At 42.4% G+C, this 11,582-nt stretch overlaps 1 long non-coding RNA gene across 1 annotated transcript; it reads left to right on the top strand.

Annotated features, from left to right (window-relative positions):
* The first annotated feature begins 579 nt into the window (after positions 1 to 579).
* LOC133885568 (uncharacterized) lies at positions 580 to 1,906 on the top strand. The gene is made up of 3 exons (XR_009903239.1): positions 580 to 694; positions 772 to 883; positions 1,855 to 1,906. It is a non-coding gene; the product is annotated as an uncharacterized LOC133885568 (long non-coding RNA).
* The last annotated feature ends 9,676 nt before the right edge of the window (positions 1,907 to 11,582 follow it).

Here is an 11,582-nt window from a genome sequence, read left to right as displayed (position 1 = left end):
CTCTCTCTCTGTCCTCAGGTGGGATCTGCTCCTGAGCATGAGCCATCGCTTGCTGGCCATGACGTCTGTCTGTAGGCGGAGCTGGAGCATACACCTTGAAAGAACGAGATGACTCATAAGTCTCGAAGAACTCTGGAGGTCTGGTGGTCTGAGCAAGCAAGAAAGATATGATATGGGCATACGGCTGTTGTCGGACCATCGTCATCCCATCGGCGATCACGTCCTCAATCTCACATAGAATAAAGTCAACAATGTCGAACAGCTGGTGAGTGAAGATAGATAGAATCAGCCACTGCTGAAGGTGTAATACCCCAAAAATCATATAAATAAGTGTTGATCGAACATTTTAAAGAAGATGCAAAAGGTTGACCTTTTGACCCATCACTCGGATGGACGATCGGAGACCACGGATGCGTAGGGTTCGTCGAAACGATTCCGTTTGACTACTCACATGTTATCTTCGGACTTCAGAACATGAAGCTGCGAATTGGACGCTTGAGATTCAAAGAGAAAAAAAAACAAAGACCATCCTTTTCTTCTTAACCCTAGAGTCCTGCTCTCTCCCTCCCCACAGCAGCAGCCACACTACCTTTTTCTATACTGCATGTAGAAGGAAGAAAGAGAAGGGAAAAGAAGAAAGAAGGGGGTGGAGATCAGGAGGAGGAAGAAGGGGGCCGGTGCCCCTCTCACCCAGGTAGGAATTCCTCTCCTATTTTCCCTGTGCTGAGCTCTACCCCATCCCCTCTCATCTGCATCTTGTGGATTGTGGAGCTGCTGGTCTGTGCAGCAGCAAGGGAGGAGGAGAAAGGGAGAAGGGAAGGAGAAGGAGGAGAAGAAAGAGGAAAATCCTGAGCTATTGTCAAGTTTCTCGTGGTTGCCCTAGGTGAGGATTCTCCACCCTAATCCCCTCCTTTTGGGTTGATTTTTGTGGTTTAGATCTCAAGTTTAGAGGGGGCTTAGGTTGAGGTTTGGTCGAAATCTGTTTCCTCCCCGTTCTGAAAACCGTCAGTTTTGTGCAGTCCCTGTTCAACATCGTTTTTGGTCATGTTAGCTTCCGAAATAAATTTTCCCACCATGGACAAAGTTGTAGGAGACTTCAATAGCTTTCTTTTGGCACCAAGTTTACCCTCATAGCATCTGTAGTTTGAGATATATCATCGTTTCAACTTGACTGATTTTCTCTGTCAGGAATCTGGACAGTAGTAGATCAAACCAGTTTTTTTGCCATCATATTGGAATATTTTTAGGATTTGATCTGAAGAAAGGTTGTAGAGTTTTTCATAGTCTTTCCAACGGCGTAGAGAACGTTGTCATAGGATGAGTAGAACTCCAGTTATGGCCTCTTAAACGTTTCTGCTGTTGTTTCATCGTCAGAAAGTTCAGTCATGTTCAGTGTGTGTTTTGGCCACCTTAGGTACTTCAAATACAAAAAGCTATAACTAGAAAGTGGTAGACAATGGAGTTTTATAGCTTCTGTGAACGTTTTAGAATTTTTGGATTTGTGTTTTAATTACGGGAAAAATGTGAAAGTTTCTGTCAGACTTTTCAGGACAGTTTTCAATGCTGTTTGCAACAGCAGATTAGAGGCTCATATTGACCTGATAAAAATATGGTTTCTCCACGAAAGATTTAGCCAGTGTTGTGTAGTTTCCAGAAGTATGTTTTTTTTGCTATGATATCAGTTGCAGAAAAAAGGATATGAAAATGTGAAGCCCTACTGCTTTATCAGTAGAAGGATGTATATGCTGTTTTTGTGGTTCTCTTTTGAGCGACGGCTTGGGGTGTTAGGATCGTGTTTCCTATTGTATGTGCATGCTTGTATGAATGTTTTGCTGATGTGTGATTCATAATCAGGTGGTGGTGCTCCTGATCGTGTTTGAAGGTTGTCGGTTGTATCGAAAAAAGGCAAGTAAACGTAGAGGTTGCTTTGCTTCTAGCTTTAACTTGCTATTCATTCTACCTCCACCTAAATTATATGTTCAGAACCATGATCCATTTAATATGAACTGATTAATTGATGTTTTGATGAGGTGAGGCACGATTACTTGTTTATATGTGGTTATGTTGCCTTATGCTCTCATATCCATGAAGATTGTTATTATTGTGGTGTATGTGGTTGATGAAGGCTATGAGGTGATGTGGTATTTACAGTTTCATATGCATTCATTTGCATTGCACCTCATATGAAGTAATATGTTGCCGTTTGCTGGCCGCGACTTGTACCGGTACGCACCGTACGTTACCCGAGGAGGGGTACGGTGCAGCTTTACACCTTGTTGGGTGTAAAGGCAGTGGACATGCATTTGCATTGCATTTGCATTTTTCAGTATTTAATTGAATTATTTCCTATTCCTGAAGTGGATGTTGAGAAGCGAATGCCTCTCCAGAAGATATGAGGATGTGGCTTAATCTTTTAGATGAGGTTTATGATAATCTTGGATGTCTAACTTGGTTTGTTTTTATGCTATTGTTACTCTCTTTTAAATTGATGTCTAATGAACTTGTAGTTTAAATAGCTTGTTAAAGCAGTTTGCTTGCTGAGATTTTATATCTCACTCCTCTTAATAACCTTTCCAGGTGCTTGATGCTTGCTTGCTTGGACGGGATGGGAGTAGCAGCACTTCTATATGTTATAATTACACATATTAATACAGTAGTGGTGTTGTAATAATAATGCAAGTGTTGGAGTTGTTTAGCTCTTAGTGTTACTTAGCGTTGGTAAACTTGTTTTAGTTTGCTTTGTTGGAGGTCAAAAATTTAATGCCTTAATGCATTCGTTTTGCTAGGATACTTATGTGTTAGTGTGCGGTTTTATTTAAGCACCCTATATCTATGTTGTTGCTTTCGCTTTATCTTGTTTTAGAGGAGGTGCTGCCGAAATTTTATAATTTTGGCAAGTCAAGTAGAGTAGTTTGTAGTAACATTCCAGGCTTTCGCGGTGTCTGGGGTGTTACAGAAGGCTAGTGATCGACTCTGCATTCCCAATCCTCGGTAGCAAACTGTGCCTCAACGCGTTATGAATAACGCACACCTCTGGGATTAGCATGTCTGGCAGTCTCCGAGATCCTGGAGGGAATGGCGGCCTGAACAGTGGTCGTATCTGATTGTCAGTCGGAAAAATCCCTCCAGTCAGACCACGGCGAGGAGCACTGGCACCAGGATAAACAATCTCATGCAGGCTCCTGTCAGACTCCTGCAACCTCAATGCCTCTAGAATGTCTGTCCTGTATAGCCTCTGAGAGTCTCCCTGAAACATGAACTGCACAAACGAACGATCCTCTACAATCCAAGCTGTGGCATAGAAAACTCTCACCCAGTCCTCCATGTAGTGATCTACATCTGTCAGCAGGTCAGTGAGTCCTCGGATAGAGTCAAAATGACGGCTCACATCTGCTCCCCCTACAGCTATCCTCATATATCTCCAGTTAAGTGTCTTGTGGATACTCAGGCTGACCTTCAGCTTCTGATATGAGACATAGAAGCTCTCCTGCAATAGGGTGTGGAATCTCGGATCTGTTCCCTCTTCTCTCATCTCAGGGAACCACTCAGCAATAGGCACGAATCGCAACTTCTTAACTTTTGGTGACTTATAAGATGTCAAGTCACGCAACCTCCTCTCGGCCTGTGGCTGTGGGTCTGCCGACTGCTGCTGCTCCTCCTCCTCAGGCTCTGGCTCCTGACGAGCCCTCTTCCGGTTGTCTGACTGGCCGGAAGGTGTCGAGCTCGCTCCTCTGGTAGATCGAGAGCGAGTGGACCGCCGAACAGGGGTAGAAGAGTCTCGAATCTGGATACCCTGACCCTGCTGCTGCCTGTTATATGCATCTACAGCTGCAATAGCTAGCTCCCACTCTTTCGCAGATGGAGTTCTTTTGGCCTTCTTGACCATCTTGCCCGTTCATTTGTCAGTTCGCTCACGACCCATCCCGCTTTAGGATTTGAAGAAGATGGTGGTGAGGAGGTGGTCTCGACGGGGTGGTCATTGGCGGCGTTGGAGTTCGTCGGCGCGGAGGGAGAAGAGCGGCGGCGGTGGCGTGTCTGGAGAAAGAAGGTCGCTGGCGCGAAAAGAAGGGTCGTCGGCGAGGAGAAGTGGGTCGCCGGCGTTGTGGCGGCGCTGCTTGGCTTGATTACGGCGAGTGTGGGTGGCGACGAGGGAGACGACGGCGAACGCGGGACGGCGTGGTGACGGGATGAGAAGAGAGGAAGCTCGATGAAGGGCATATATGATAGGCGGGGCCCGCTCAATTTTTGAACGCCGGATGATCCGATGATATAGGTTTTTAACGCCGGACAAACACCGGATCAAAAATCCCGAGACATATTCGCTCTAGATTGTGAGCGCCGGATGGTCCGGTGATTCGGCTACCGAACACCGGATATGCGCCGGAACAAATTTTCCAGAGAGCTTTCAAAATCGCTGAAAAAACAACTTCTATACGCCGGATGGTCCTCTGAATCATAGATTGAACACCGGACACTTCGTCGAAGCAATTTTTCCAGAGAGCACTTCTAATCTGCCCAAAACAGTGTCTTCTGTACACCGGATATTCCTCTGAGGTGTGATCTGAACACCTGACCTTCCGGTGCAAGACCTTTTTGATTTCATTCTTCTTGAGCTGACCAGATGATCCGGTGATGACTCTGAGCAGACGCCAGATCATTTTGTGATAGAATGTTGCGCTGAACTAAAATTTCTTACCAAGTCCAAATTTTTTAAACAAATCACTCAACAAAACACATATTTGGACCGGTTTGAGTGAAATCTTTACCCTCTAAAACACTCCTTTGCAAATATTTGCCAAAAGGCTTTACCATATATATAATTTTTTTAAATAGGCAAACAAGATCCAAAGAGTAAGAGATGGAACTCAAATGGAAATGTTTGAGCCATATTTCCTACGAACTTAAAGATTAAGACTTTGAATTCGATAGGATATGACTCAATTGGCATTAAGCACTTATATCAATTTAAGCACACTTATAGAGTTGTATGCTCACATCAAGAGTGAACAACCATCTCAAAGAGTGATATTCTCCTTTGTGATCTCTCTACCGCCAATGCTAATGTAATACAAGGTTCATTCATGAAAGTAAACATGAGTGCATACTATATGACATGTGAATATGAAGCATAAAATTAATCTATCTTGTCATATTACTTTCCTTCTCAAGCTTCTTCATGATGAACCCAACAACATACCTTGAGAAGAACTAGTGACCCACCATCTCAAGCAAAACCCATGTTCACCATTATCTTGAGAAGGTTAGATAAGGTCCTATTATGAATGCATCTATATGACAAGGTATCACATGACATTAGAAGCATCGATCACATTTAGTTCATTTTGCAATCTACTAAAAGTGGCTTTATCTAGAGGTTTAGTGAAGATATCCGCCAATTGATCTTCTGATCGAACAATACTAAGGGAGATATCATTGTTTGCCACATGGTCTCTTAGAAAGTGATGACGGATATCAATGTGCTTTGTGCGGGAGTGTTGAACGGGATTGTTAGCAATTTTTACGGCACTCTCATTATCACAAAGGAGTGGAACCTTCTCTAGACGAACACCAAAGTCTAACAAGGTTTGCTTCATATAGAGGATTTGAGCACAACATGCTCCGGTAGCAATGTATTCTGCTTCAGCTGTGGACAAGGCTACTGAGTTTTGCTTCTTAGAACTCCAAGAGACTAGGGATCGCCCTAGCAAGTGGCACCCATCCGAAGTACTCTTGCGATCCACATGGCATCCGGCAAAGTCCGAATCCGAGTATCCAAGGAGTACGAAACTAGCGCCTTTTGGGTACCACAAGCCTATGCTAGGTGTATGCTTTAGGTATCTAAGGATTCTTTTTACCGCACCAAGATGAGATTCCTTAGGATTAGCTTGAAAACGAGCGCACATGCATACACTAAACATAATATCGGGCCTAGATGCGGTAAGATAAAGGAGTGACCCAATCATAGAACGATAGATTTTTTGGTCAATCGATTTACCCGTTTCATCCAAGTCGAGATGTCCATTTGTAGGCATGAGGGTCTTGATTGGCTTGCACTCTTCCATCTTAAACTTATTGAGGATATCCCTCGTGTACTTCTTTTGATGGATGAATGTTCCTTCCTTCAATTGCTTGATTTGGAATCCAAGAAAGTAATTTAGCTCGCCAATCATCGACATCTCGAACTCCTTAGACATCATGTCACCAAATTCCTTGTAAAACTCTTTGTTAGTTGAACCAAATATTATATCATCAACATAAATTTGACACAAGAAGAGCTCATTGTCGATGATTTTTGTGAACAATGTGGTGTCCACCCTCCCGATCTTGAATCCTTGGTTGATGAGGAAGTCACGTAGGCATTCATACCAAGCTCGTGGGGCTTGCTTGAGTCCATAAAGCGCCTTGACCAACCTATAAACATGATTAGGATATCTAGGATCTTCGAAACCGGGAGGTTGTTCAACATACACGAGTTCATTAATAAGGCCATTTAAGAATGCACTTTTCACATCCATTTGATAAAGTTTAATGTTATGATGTGAAGCAAATGCAAGAAGGATACGGATGGCTTCAAGCCTTGCCACGGGAGCAAATGTTTCCCCAAAATCCAAACCTTCAACTTGTGCAAAACCTTGTGCGACAAGTCTTGCCTTGTTGCGTACCACCACACCATATTCATCTTGCTTGTTACGGAAGACCCACTTGGTTCCAATCACATTCTTATCTTGAGGCCTCTCTTCGAGTATCCATACCTCATTGCGGGTGAAGTTATTAAGTTCTTCTTGCATTGCCAACACCCAATCCGGATCCTTGAGAGCCTCATCTACATGTGTGGGTTCTGAACAAGAGACAAACAAGTAATGTTCATAAAATGAAGCACACTGATGAGAGCGAGTTTGTACTCCCCTAGATGGACTCCCAATGATCAAGTCAATCAGGTGATCCTTGGAAATATGTGTATGCTTCACTTATGGTTTTTGAGGTGTATTTTGTGGTGGTCCAACATCTTGAGCTTGAGCTTGAGCTTCCTCTTGAGAGATATGGACGTCATGTAATGAAAGTGGTTGATCATCTTTGTCTTCATCTTTATCAACTTGGGGTGCCATTGAGGTGTGCGGTATTGAAGTAGAGGGTACATCTTCATCATCCTCCTTAGGCTTGATATCCCCAATTGCCATATTCTTCATTGCATCTCTCAAGGGTTCATCACCTACATCATCACAAGAAATATCTTCTCCTTGGGAGCCATTAGATTTATCAAACTCCACATCACAAGTTTCTTCAACAAAGCCGGTGGCATTGTTGAATACTCGATATGCTTTGGAGTTTGATGCATAGCCAACAAGAAAACCAATATCACAACATTTTTCAAACTTGCCTAGGCGTTCCTTTTTCTTGTAGATAAAACACTTACACCCGAACACCCGGAAGTAGGAGACATTGGGTTTTCTCCCAATGAGAAGCTCGTATGGCGTCTTTTTCAATAGTCGATGGAGATAGACTCGGTTAGAAGCATGGCACGCCGTATTGATTGCTTCCGCTCAAAATTTCTCCGGGGTACCATACTCATATAACATTGCTCTTGCAAGTGTAATCAAGGTCTTGTTCTTTCTCTCTACTACACCATTTTGCTGAGGTGTGTAGGTTGATGAAAACTCATGTTTGATGCCTCTTTCTTCACAAAAATCTTCAATTTGAGTGTTCTTGAACTCTGTACCATTGTCACTCTGGATCTTCACAAGTGTGGACTCGAACTCATTTTGAGCCCTCTTTGCGAACTTCTTGAAGATTTCAACGGTCTTGCCTTTGTCATCTAAAAAGAAAGTCCAAGTATATCTTGTATAATCATCAACAATGACAAGACAATATAAATTACCACCAAGACTTTTGTAGGTAGTTGGTCCGAAGAGGTCCATGTGTAGAAGTTCCAAGGGTCTTGACGTAGACATCATGGACTTGTATGGATGAGGACTTGCAACTTTTTTTCCGGCTTGACACGGACTACACAACTTGTCCTTCTCGAAAACCACATCCTTCACACCAACCACCTTCCCATTCTTGAATACCTTCTTGAGTTGGCTCATCCCAATGTGTGCAAGCCGACGATGCCAAAGCCAACCCATAGATGTCTTGGTGAAGAGGCATGTAGTTAAACTAGCTTCATTAGAGGAAAAATCCACAAGATAGATATGCCCATGTCTAAACCCTTTGAATATTAGGTCATTATGCTTCTTACTAGTTATGATAACATCAACATCACTAAACAAGCATGTGAAACCCAAATCACATAGTTGAGCTACGGAGAGCAGATTGAAGCTAAGTGATTCTACTAAAAGAACATTGGAAATAGAGAGATCTTTTGAGATAGCCACCTTACCCAAACCTACCACATTTGCCTTAGAGTTATCACCAAAAGTGACTTTATCATGATTATCCACTTCATCTTCTAGAGAGGTGAACATCGTTACATTGCCGGTCATATGTTGTGTACATCCGCTATCAAGCACCCAATGTTTTCCACCGGTTTTGTAGTTCACCTACACATATGTGATCAAGCTTTTTGTTTAGGTACCCAACCAAGTTTGGTACCTTTCATGTGAGATACAAGAGATTTAGGCACCCAAAGTTCCCTAGGAAGTTTGCCCTTAGCTTGAGTTCCAATAAATTTTGCCATAATTTTACCATTTTTAAGCTTATGCAATAGAAAATGATGATCATTAAATGTGGACTTGTATTTAGAGGGCAAAATAGGGAAATGTTTAGTAGGAATTGGACACTCCCTTGTGTGGTGTCCGGTGACTTGACAATGTTAGCAATATGAACCAACTTCCTTGATAAAGTAATTCTTGATCTCTGGTGTCTTTATGACCCTTTTTACCGGGTTGGGGAAGCATCCAAATCCTTTCTTGTTGTAGTACAAAGCATTCTTCATGAGGATTTCCTTGTGCTTGTACTCCCCCTTAGTCAACCGGGCCACACAAGATTTGAGACTAGCAATCTCACTTTCAAGCTCTTGCTCCCTTGCATGGTTAGTCTTAGATGATGATGTAATATCACATGATATATCAAGAAGATCATCACAAGAGGTAGATGCATTGACCTTAACTACATCATTATCAACCAATTCATCAAAGCTACGATCAATGGCATCATAGGCATACTCAAGTTCTTGGTGTTTGTATATTAGGCCATCATGCTCAAGTTTTAGCTTATAGTTACTTGCTTTGAGAGACTTGTTAGATTCAACTACTTCATCATGTTTTTCAAGCAAATTATTGTGTTTAGTGAGCAATTCATCATGTTTAGAACTAAGCATGGAATTAGCATTTTCAAGCAACTTGATTTTAGCCTTTTGCTTTTTGATAATGGTAGCATAGTCATTCATTAGCTTAGATAGATCATTAGGAGAAAGACCATTATCATAACTACTATCATCTTCCTCACTACTCACCTTGCTATTACCTTTTGCCATGAGGCACATAGGTGGTGGAGGTAGAGGTGGATCATCATTAACGATTGCAAGACCCGCGAAGTTGTTGTCATCATTATCACTTGAGTCATCACTTGAGCTCTCACTGGAGACCCATTCACCAACAATGTAGACCTTACGTCCTCCACCTCTCTTGTTAAAGAGCTTCTTCTTCTTCTTGTCTTGATCCTTCTTCTTGTATTTGTCCTCATCCTCACTTGCATCAAGCTTCTTGGACTTGTTCTTGTTTCTCTTGTCAGGATGAGGGCAATCATATGATATGTGACCAAGATTACCACAATTGTGGCACTTCTTCTTGTCTCTACCTCCGAACTTGTCAAATTTCTTCGGACGAAATTTGTTCTTCTTGGGATCATAGTTGTAGCCTTTCTTTTGAAACTTAGAGATCATCCTTGTGGTTCTTCTCATGAGAAGAGCAAGCTCGGTGTCGGAGTCATCATCATCATCTTCATCATTATCGTCATCTTCATCATTTTCACTTGATGATGATGGAAGCTTGATCTTCTTCTTCTTGTTGTCAACCATCTTTGCTTTGAGAGCAAGGTTTTTCTTGGATGAAGATTCATGATCTCCAAACAAGAACATCTCATGAGCACATATCTTTCCAACGGCATCGGTGATGGTCATGTCATTGATTTCCCTTTCATGAAGAAGAGAGATGACAATGTTGTATTGTGGCTTGGGAAGCACCATCAAGATCCTACGAATAACATCTCCATCGGACAATTGAGTGAGTTCAAGAGAATTGATTTCTTCCACAAGCATGTTCATACGAGAATACATGTCATTGCATAATTCATTTGGAAGCATCTTGAATTGATTTAGAGCATTCATAAGTACATGATATCTTTCTTCACGAATTCTCCTAGATCCCTCATGAATTTCACAAAGAGCAACCCAAATGTCATGAGCAAATTCCTTACTTCTAACTCTAGAGAAAACTTCTTCACTAATTCCCTCAAATATAGCATTCTTAGCCTTAGCATTCCATCTAACTTCTTGCTCGGTAAAAGGTTGATCAAACCCAACGGAGGTTGCTTGCCAACACTCGGGGGAAATCGCCTCAAGATAGCTCGCCATGCGAACTTTCCAATAGGCAAAGTTCTTTCCCTCGAACCTTGGCACGCTACTTCCGCTCCCCAGGGCCATTTCTCTAGGATTTTAAGCCTATCAAGAGAACGTGGCTCTGATACCAATTGAAAGGATCGAATAGCCCAAGAGGGGGAGGGTGAATTGGGATATTAAATAAAACTTTTACCGCTTGACCAAATAAAACTTAAAAGAAATACAACTAAGGAATTTAACTAGCACAAGATAACTAACCAAGCAAAAATTAACCAAGAGAGATAATTCTTAAAAAGAACTTGCAATAATAACAAAGCTCAAAATAAGATGCAAGAAAGTAAATAGTTGGAGAAGACAACACCGATTTTTTTCCCGAGGTTTCGAGAAGTTGGCACTTCCCCCTAGTCCTCGTTGGAGCATCCACCAAGGATGTCGCTCCTCCTTGAGTCACCAAGGCTCAAGTGCTCCCTCTTGATTACCCCTTCTCCATCTCCGGATTGGCGGGTATCAAACCAAGTACACTTTTTTTCCCGGGGCTCCCACAATTCCTCCAAGAGCTCACCGAGAAGTCCTTCTATCACCAAGACCGTCTAGGTGTTGCCAACCACCAAGAGTAACAAGCCTCAAGCTTCACTTGACAAAGACCAAGCCTAGACAACAGCTAGATGCACACTTGTTACTCTTCAAGCACTCAAGGAAGTCCTTAATCCTCAACTAAGAACTTAGAATTGACACAAGTACTCTCTCTCTTGCTTCTAAATGACACACCAAGTATATGAGCTGCTACAGGGTCGCAAGAGAGCCAGAGAGGTCCAAATAGGTGGGTATTTATAGGCTAAGGATCGAAAATTAGCCGTTGCCTAACAACCCAGAACTTTTTCTTAACGCCGGAAGGTCTGGTGTGAATAACACGCTTCACACCGGAATATCCGGTGCTAATACATATGACAAAATAGCCTTAACTGTTCCATTAGCCGTTAAAACTCCGGTGATTAATCCTGGCCTACAGCGGATCATCCGGTGCATT

The sequence above is a fragment of the Phragmites australis genome, chromosome 11 (assembly GCF_958298935.1).
Source record: "Phragmites australis chromosome 11, lpPhrAust1.1, whole genome shotgun sequence".
Taxonomy (NCBI): domain Eukaryota; kingdom Viridiplantae; phylum Streptophyta; class Magnoliopsida; order Poales; family Poaceae; genus Phragmites; species Phragmites australis.
This window is presented reverse-complemented; position numbering and strand designations above follow the sequence as displayed.